The sequence below is a fragment of the Phalangium opilio genome, unplaced genomic scaffold (assembly GCF_054372755.1).
Source record: "Phalangium opilio isolate 3A_F unplaced genomic scaffold, DU_Popi_V2 ptg000021l_1, whole genome shotgun sequence".
Taxonomy (NCBI): Eukaryota; Metazoa; Arthropoda; class Arachnida; order Opiliones; family Phalangiidae; genus Phalangium; species Phalangium opilio.
This window is the reverse complement of record NW_028324153.1, coordinates 6,836,966-6,847,325: the sequence shown is the minus strand read 5'-3', so window position 1 is coordinate 6,847,325 and position 10,360 is coordinate 6,836,966.

Genomic DNA, 10,360 nt, shown 5'->3' with positions numbered 1-10,360 from the left:
GTATTTTATAGGTAAATAAGCTGAATTCGGTCAAAAATTTGTCCAGAAAAAAATGCATTCAAAAGTGTACCGAAAAAATCGCATGTTTTTTTTCTTCAAGATACAAAATCCGTGACAACGATTTCTTATTGGAAATTGAATTTTAACAGTTTTTTGGATGAATTTCGTTATATTTGCTTGAATTAAAGCAAAACGTACAAAAATAATGGTTTCAATGGTTATATTTTAAAACAGTGAAAAAATTCTCAAAATGTTTTTCTCTGGCCGAGAAACGGCGATTTTGAAAATGTTATTAAAACTCGAGGTACATTTTAATTTATTGATCAATCGATATGAAATCACTTTTAATGAGTATTTTATAGGTAAATAAGCTGAATTCGGTCAAAAATTTGTCCAGAAAAAAATTCATTAAAAGGTGTACCGAAAAAATCGCATGTTTTTTTCTTCAAGATACAAAATCCGTGACAACGATTTCTTATTGGAAATTGAATTTTAAAAGTTTTTTGGATGAATATCGTTATATTTGCTTGAATTAAAGCAAAAAGTACAAAAAAAAAATGGTTTCAGTGGTTATATTTTAAAATAGTGAAAAAATTCTCAAAATGTGCTTCTCTGGCCGAGAAACGTCGATTTTGAAAATGTTATTAAAAATAAAGGTACATTTTTATTTATTGATCAATCGATATGAAATCACTTTTAATGAGTATTTTATAGGTAAATAAGCTGAATTCGGTCAAAAATTTGTCCAGAAAAAAATGCATTCAAAAGTGTACCGAAAAAATCGCATGTTTTTTTTCTTCAAGATACAAAATCCGTGACAACGATTTCTTATTGGAAATTGAATTTTAACAGTTTTTTGGATGAATTTCGTTATATTTGCTTGAATTAAAGCAAAAAGTACAAAAATAATGGTTTCAATGGTTATATTTTAAAACAGTGAAAAAATTCTCAAAATGCTTTTCTCTGGCCGAGAAACGGCGATTTTGAAAATGTTATTAAAACTCGAGGTACATTTTAATTTATTGATCAATCGATATGAAATCACTTTCAATGAGTATTTTATAGGTAAATAAGCTGAATTCGGTCAAAAATTTGTCCAGAAAAAAATTCATTAAAAAGTGTACCGAAAAAATCGCATGTTTTTTTCTTCAAGATACAAAATCCGTGACAACGATTTCTTATTGGAAATTGAATTTTAACAGTTTTTTGGATGAATATCGTTATATTTGCTTGAGTTAAAGCAAAAAGTACGAAAATAATGGTTTCAGTGGTTATATTTTAAAATAGTGAAAAAATTCTCAAAATGTGCTTCTCTGGCCGAGAAACGTCGATTTTGAAAATGTTATTAAAAATAAAGGTACATTTTTATTTATTGATCAATCGATATGAAATCACTTTTAATGAGTATTTTATAGGTAAATAAGCTGAATTCGGTCAAAAATTTGCCCAGAAAAAATTCATTAAAAAGTGTACCGAAAAAATCGCATGTTTTTTTCTTCAAGATACAAAATCCATGACAACGATTTCTTATTGGAAATTGAATTTTAACAGTTTTTTGGATGAATATCGTTATATTTGCTTGAATTAAAGCAAAAAGTACAAAAATAATGGTTTCAGTGGTTATATTTTAAAACAGTGAAAAAATTCTCAAAATGTGCTTCTCTGGCCGAGAAACGTCGATTTTGAAAATGTTATTAAAACTCGAGGTACATTTTTATTTATTGATCAATCGATATGAAATTACTTTTAATGAGTATTTTATAGGTAAATAAGCTGAATTCGGTCAAAAATTTGTCCAGAAAAAAATTCATTAAAAAGTGTACCGATAAAATCGCATGTTTTTTTTCTTCAAGATACAAAATCCGTGACAACGATTTCTTATTGGAAATTGAATTTTAACAGTTTTTTGGATGAATATCGTTATATTTGCTTGAATTAAAGCAAAAAGTACAAAAATAATGGTTTCAGTGGTTATATTTTAAAACAGTGAAAAAATTCTCAAAATGTGCTTCTCTGGCCGAGAAACGTCGATTTTGAAAATGTTATTAAAACTCGAGGTACATTTTTATTTATTGATCAATCGATATGAAATCACTTTTAATCAGTATTTTATAGGTAAATAAGCTGAATTCGGTCAAAAATTTGTCCAGAAAAAAATTCATTAAAAGGTGTACCGAAAAAATCGCATGTTTTTTCTTCAAGATACAAAATCCGTGACAACGATTTCTTATTGGAAATTGAATTTTAACAGTTTTTTGGATGAATATCGTTATATTTGCTTGAATTAAAGCAAAAAGTACAAAAATAATGGTTTCAATGGTTATATTTGAAAATAGTGAAAAAATTCTCAAAATGTTTTTCTCTGGCCGAGAAACGTCGATTTTGAAAATGTTATTTAAAATCGAGGTTCATTTTTATTTATTGATCAATCGAAATGAAATCACTTTTAATGAGTATTTTATAGGTAATTTATTTGAATTCGGTCAAACATTTGTCCAGAAAAAAATGCATTACAAATGTACCGAAAAAATCGCATGTTTTTTTTCTTCAAGATACAAAATCCGTGACGACGATTTCTTATTGAAAATTGAATTTGAACAGTTTTTTGAATGAATATCGTTATATTTGCTTGAATTAAAGCAAAAAGTACAAAAATAATGGTTTCAGTGGTTACATTTTAAAATAGTGAAAAAATTCTCAAAATGTGCTTCTCTGGCCGAGAAACGTCGATTTTGAAAATGTTATTAAAAATAAAGGTACATTTTTATTTATTGATCAATCGATATGAAATCACTTTTAATGAGTATTTTATAGGTAAATAAGCTGAATTCGGTCAAAAATTTGTCCAGAAAAAAATTCATTAAAAAGTGTACCGAAAAAATCGCATGTTTTTTTCTTCAAGATACAAAATCCGTGACAACGATTTCTTATTGGAAATTGAATTTTAACAGTTTTTTGGATGAATATCGTTATATTTGCTTGAGTTAAAGCAAAAAGTACAAAAATAATGGTTTCAGTGGTTATATTTTAAAATAGTGAAAAAATTCTCAAAATGTGCTTCTCTGGCCGAGAAACGTCGATTTTGAAAATGTTATTAAAAATAAAGGTACATTTTTATTTATTGATCAATCGATATGAAATCACTTTTAATGAGTATTTTATAGGTAAATAAGCTGAATTCGGTCAAAAATTTGCCCAGAAAAAAATTCATTAAAAAGTGTACCGAAAAAATCGCATGTTTTTTTCTTCAAGATACAAAATCCATGACAACGATTTCTTATTGGAAATTGAATTTTAACAGTTTTTTGGATGAATATCGTTATATTTGCTTGAATTAAAGCAAAAAGTACAAAAATAATGGTTTCAGTGGTTATATTTTAAAACAGTGAAAAAGTTCTCAAAATGTGCTTCTCTGGCCGAGAAACGTCGATTTTGAAAATGTTATTAAAACTCGAGGTACATTTTTATTTATTGATCAATCGATATGAAATCACTTTTAATGAGTATTTTATAGGTAAATAAGCTGAATTCGGTCAAAAATTTGTCCAGAAAAAAATGCATTCAAAAGTGTACCGAAAAAATCGCATGTTTTTTTTCTTCAAGATACAAAATCCGTGACAACGATTTCTTATTGGAAATTGAATTTTAACAGTTTTTTGGATGAATTTCGTTATATTTGCTTTAATTAAAGCAAAACGTACAAAAATAATGGTTTCAATGGTTATATTTTAAAACAGTGAAAAAATTCTCAAAATGTTTTTCTCTGGCCGAGAAACGGCGATTTTGAAAATGTTATTAAAACTCGAGGTACATTTTAATTTATTGATCAATCGATATGAAATCACTTTTAATGAGTATTTTATAGGTAAATAAGCTGAATTCGGTCAAAAATTTGTCCAGAAAAAAATTCATTAAAAGGTGTACCGAAAAAATCGCATGTTTTTTTCTTCAAGATACAAAATCCGTGACAACGATTTCTTATTGGAAATTGAATTTTAAAAGTTTTTTGGATGAATATCGTTATATTTGCTTGAATTAAAGCAAAAAGTACAAAAAAAATGGTTTCAGTGGTTATATTTTAAAATAGTGAAAAAATTCTCAAAATGTGCTTCTCTGGCCGAGAAACGTCGATTTTGAAAATGTTATTAAAAATAAAGGTACATTTTTATTTATTGATCAATCGATATGAAATCACTTTTAATGAGTATTTTATAGGTAAATAAGCTGAATTCGGTCAAAAATTTGTCCAGAAAAAAATGCATTCAAAAGTGTACCGAAAAAATCGCATGTTTTTTTTCTTCAAGATACAAAATCCGTGACAACGATTTCTTATTGGAAATTGAATTTTAACAGTTTTTTGGATGAATTTCGTTATATTTGCTTGAATTAAAGCAAAAAGTACAAAAATAATGGTTTCAATGGTTATATTTTAAAACAGTGAAAAAATTCTCAAAATGCTTTTCTCTGGCCAAGAAACGGCGATTTTGAAAATGTTATTAAAACTCGAGGTACATTTTAATTTATTGATCAATCGATATGAAATCACTTTCAATGAGTATTTTATAGGTAAATAAGCTGAATTCGGTCAAAAATTTGTCCAGAAAAAAATTCATTAAAAAGTGTACCGAAAAAATCGCATGTTTTTTTCTTCAAGATACAAAATCCGTGACAACGATTTCTTATTGGAAATTGAATTTTAACAGTTTTTTGGATGAATATCGTTATATTTGCTTGAGTTAAAGCAAAAAGTACAAAAATAATGGTTTCAGTGGTTATATTTTAAAATAGTGAAAAAATTCTCAAAATGTGCTTCTCTGGCCGAGAAACGTCGATTTTGAAAATGTTATTAAAAATAAAGGTACATTTTTATTTATTGATCAATCGATATGAAATCACTTTTAATGAGTATTTTATAGGTAAATAAGCTGAATTCGGTCAAAAATTTGCCCAGAAAAAAATTCATTAAAAAGTGTACCGAAAAAATCGCATGTTTTTTCTTCAAGATACAAAATCCATGACAACGATTTCTTATTGGAAATTGAATTTTAACAGTTTTTTGGATGAATTTCGTTATATTTGCTTGAATTAAAGCAAAAAGTACAAAAATAATGGTTTCAATGGTTATATTTTAAAACAGTGAAAAAATTCTCAAAATGCTTTTCTCTGGCCGAGAAACGGCGATTTTGAAAATGTTATTAAAACTCGAGGTACATTTTTATTTATTGATCAATCGATATGAAATCACTTTTAATGAGTATTTTATAGGTAAATAAGCTGAATTCGGTCAAAAATTTGCCCAGAAAAAAATTCATTAAAAAGTGTACCGAAAAAATCGCATGTTTTTTTCTTCAAGATACAAAATCCATGACAACGATTTCTTATTGGAAATTGAATTTTAACAGTTTTTTGGATGAATATCGTTATATTTGCTTGAATTAAAGCAAAAAGTACAAAAATAATGGTTTCAGTGGTTATATTTTAAAACAGTGAAAAAATTCTCAAAATGTGCTTCTCTGGCCGAGAAACGTCGATTTTGAAAATGTTATTAAAACTCGAGGTACATTTTTATTTATTGATCAATCGATATGAAATTACTTTTAATGAGTATTTTATAGGTAAATAAGCTGAATTCGGTCAAAAATTTGTCCAGAAAAAAATTCATTAAAAAGTGTACCGATAAAATCGCATGTTTTTTTTCTTCAAGATACAAAATCCGTGACAACGATTTCTTATTGGAAATTGAATTTTAACAGTTTTTTGGATGAATATCGTTATATTTGCTTGAATTAAAGCAAAAAGTACAAAAATAATGGTTTCAGTGGTTATATTTTAAAACAGTGAAAAAATTCTCAAAATGTGCTTCTCTGGCCGAGAAACGTCGATTTTGAAAATGTTATTAAAACTCGAGGTACATTTTTATTTATTGATCAATCGATATGAAATCACTTTTAATCAGTATTTTATAGGTAAATAAGCTGAATTCGGTCAAAAATTTGTCCAGAAAAAAATTCATTAAAAGGTGTACCGAAAAAATCGCATGTTTTTTCTTCAAGATACAAAATCCGTGACAACGATTTCTTATTGGAAATTGAATTTTAACAGTTTTTTGGATGAATATCGTTATATTTGCTTGAATTAAAGCAAAAAGTACAAAAATAATGGTTTCAATGGTTATATTTGAAAATAGTGAAAAAATTCTCAAAATGTTTTTCTCTGGCCGAGAAACGTCGATTTTGAAAATGTTATTTAAAATCGAGGTTCATTTTTATTTATTGATCAATCGAAATGAAATCACTTTTAATGAGTATTTTATAGGTAATTTATTTGAATTCGGTCAAACATTTGTCCAGAAAAAAATGCATTACAAATGTACCGAAAAAATCGCATGTTTTTTTTCTTCAAGATACAAAATCCGTGACGACGATTTCTTATTGAAAATTGAATTTGAACAGTTTTTTGAATGAATATCGTTATATTTGCTTGAATTAAAGCAAAAAGTACAAAAATAATGGTTTCAGTGGTTACATTTTAAAATAGTGAAAAAATTCTCAAAATGTGCTTCTCTGGCCGAGAAACGTCGATTTTGAAAATGTTATTAAAAATAAAGGTACATTTTTATTTATTGATCAATCGATATGAAATCACTTTTAATGAGTATTTTATAGGTAAATAAGCTGAATTCGGTCAAAAATTTGTCCAGAAAAAAATGCATTCAAAAGTGTACCGAAAAAATCGCATGTTTTTTTCTTCAAGATACAAAATCCGTGACAACGATTTCTTATTGGAAATTGAATTTTAACAGTTTTTTGGATGAATTTCGTTATATTTGCTTGAATTAAAGCAAAAAGTACAAAAATAATGGTTTCAATGGTTATATTTTAAAACAGTGAAAAAATTCTCAAAATGCTTTTCTCTGGCCGAGAAACGGCGATTTTGAAAATGTTATTAAAACTCGAGGTACATTTTAATTTATTGATCAATCGATATGAAATCACTTTCAATGAGTATTTTATAGGTAAATAAGCTGAATTCGGTCAAAAATTTGTCCAGAAAAAAATTCATTAAAAGGTGTACCGAAAAAATCGCATGTTTTTTTCTTCAAGAGACAAAATCCGTGACAACGATTTCTTATTGGAAATTGAATTTTAAAAGTTTTTTGGATGAATATCGTTATATTTGCTTGAATTAAAGCAAAAAGTACAAAAAAAAATGGTTTCAGTGGTTATATTTTACAATAGTGAAAAAATTTTCAAAATGTGCTTCTCTGGCCGAGAAACGTCGATTTTGAAAATGTTATTAAAAATAAAGGTACATTTTTATTTATTGATCAATCGATATGAAATCACTTTTAATGAGTATTTTATAGGTAAATAAGCTCAATTCGGTCAAAAATTTGTCCAGAAAAAAATGCATTCAAAAGTGTACCGAAAAAATCGCATGTTTTTTTTCTTCAAGATACAAAATCCGTGACAACGATTTCTTATTGGAAATTGAATTTTAACAGTTTTTTGGATGAATTTCGTTATATTTGCTTGAATTAAAGCAAAAAGTACAAAAATAATGGTTTCAATGGTTATATTTTAAAACAGTGAAAAAATTCTCAAAATGCTTTTCTCTGGCCGAGAAACGGCGATTTTGAAAATGTTATTAAAACTCGAGGTACATTTTAATTTATTGATCAATCGATATGAAATCACTTTCAATGAGTATTTTATAGGTAAATAAGCTGAATTCGGTCAAAAATTTGTCCAGAAAAAAATTCATTAAAAGGTGTACCGAAAAAATCGCATGTTTTTTTCTTCAAGATACAAAACCCGTGACAACGATTTCTTATTGGAAATTGAATTTTAAAAGTTTTTTGGATGAATATCGTTATATTTGCTTGAATTAAAGCAAAAAGTACAAAAAAAAAATGGTTTCAGTGGTTATATTTTAAAATAGTGAAAAAATTCTCAAAATGTGCTTCTCTGGCCGAGAAACGGCGATTTTGAAAATGTTATTAAAAATAAAGGTACATTTTTATTTATTGATCAATCGATATGAAATCACTTTTAATGAGTATTTTATAGGTAAATAAGCTGAATTCGGTCAAAAATTTGCCCAGAAAAAAATTCATTAAAAAGTGTACCGAAAAAATCGCATGTTTTTTTCTTCAAGATACAAAATCCATGACAACGATTTCTTATTGGAAATTGAATTTTAACAGTTTTTTGGATGAATATCGTTATATTTGCTTGAATTAAAGCAAAAAGTACAAAAATAATGGTTTCAGTGGTTATATTTTAAAACAGTGAAAAAATTCTCAAAATGTGCTTCTCTGGCCGAGAAACGGCGATTTTGAAAATGTTATTAAAACTCGAGGTACATTTTTATTTATTGATCAATCGATATGAAATTACTTTTAATGAGTATTTTATAGGTAAATAAGCTGAATTCGGTCAAAAATTTGTCCAGAAAAAAATTCATTAAAAAGTGTACCGATAAAATCGCATGTTTTTTTTCTTCAAGATACAAAATCCGTGACAACGATTTCTTATTGGAAATTGAATTTTAACAGTTTTTTGGATGAATATCGTTATATTTGCTTGAATTAAAGCAAAAAGTACAAAAATAATGGTTTCAGTGGTTATATTTTAAAACAGTGAAAAAGTTCTCAAAATGTGCTTCTCTGGCCGAGAAACGTCGATTTTGAAAATGTTATTAAAACTCGAGGTACATTTTTATTTATTGATCAATCGATATGAAATCACTTTTAATGAGTATTTTATAGGTAAATAAGCTGAATTCGGTCAAAAATTTGTCCAGAAAAAAATGCATTCAAAAGTGTACCGAAAAAATCGCATGTTTTTTTTCTTCAAGATACAAAATCCGTGACAACGATTTCTTATTGGAAATTGAATTTTAACAGTTTTTTGGATGAATTTCGTTATATTTGCTTGAATTAAAGCAAAACGTACAAAAATAATGGTTTCAATGGTTATATTTTAAAACAGTGAAAAAATTCTCAAAATGTTTTTCTCTGGCCGAGAAACGGCGATTTTGAAAATGTTATTAAAACTCGAGGTACATTTTAATTTATTGATCAATCGATATGAAATCACTTTTAATGAGTATTTTATAGGTAAATAAGCTGAATTCGGTCAAAAATTTGTCCAGAAAAAAATTCATTAAAAGGTGTACCGAAAAAATCGCATGTTTTTTTCTTCAAGATACAAAATCCGTGACAACGATTTCTTATTGGAAATTGAATTTTAAAAGTTTTTTGGATGAATATCGTTATATTTGCTTGAATTAAAGCAAAAAGTACAAAAAAAAAATGGTTTCAGTGGTTATATTTTAAAATAGTGAAAAAATTCTCAAAATGTGCTTCTCTGGCCGAGAAACGTCGATTTTGAAAATGTTATTAAAAATAAAGGTACATTTTTATTTATTGATCAATCGATATGAAATCACTTTTAATGAGTATTTTATAGGTAAATAAGCTGAATTCGGTCAAAAATTTGTCCAGAAAAAAATGCATTCAAAAGTGTACCGAAAAAATCGCATGTTTTTTTTCTTCAAGATACAAAATCCGTGACAACGATTTCTTATTGGAAATTGAATTTTAACAGTTTTTTGGATGAATTTCGTTATATTTGCTTGAATTAAAGCAAAAAGTACAAAAATAATGGTTTCAATGGTTATATTTTAAAACAGTGAAAAAATTCTCAAAATGCTTTTCTCTGGCCGAGAAACGGCGATTTTGAAAATGTTATTAAAACTCGAGGTACATTTTAATTTATTGATCAATCGATATGAAATCACTTTCAATGAGTATTTTATAGGTAAATAAGCTGAATTCGGTCAAAAATTTGTCCAGAAAAAAATTCATTAAAAAGTGTACCGAAAAAATCGCATGTTTTTTTCTTCAAGATACAAAATCCGTGACAACGATTTCTTATTGGAAATTGAATTTTAACAGTTTTTTGGATGAATATCGTTATATTTGCTTGAGTTAAAGCAAAAAGTACGAAAATAATGGTTTCAGTGGTTATATTTTAAAATAGTGAAAAAATTCTCAAAATGTGCTTCTCTGGCCGAGAAACGTCGATTTTGAAAATGTTATTAAAAATAAAGGTACATTTTTATTTATTGATCAATCGATATGAAATCACTTTTAATGAGTATTTTATAGGTAAATAAGCTGAATTCGGTCAAAAATTTGCCCAGAAAAAATTCATTAAAAAGTGTACCGAAAAAATCGCATGTTTTTTTCTTCAAGATACAAAATCCATGACAACGATTTCTTATTGGAAATTGAATTTTAACAGTTTTTTGGATGAATATCGTTATATTTGCTTGAATTAAAGCAAAAAGTACA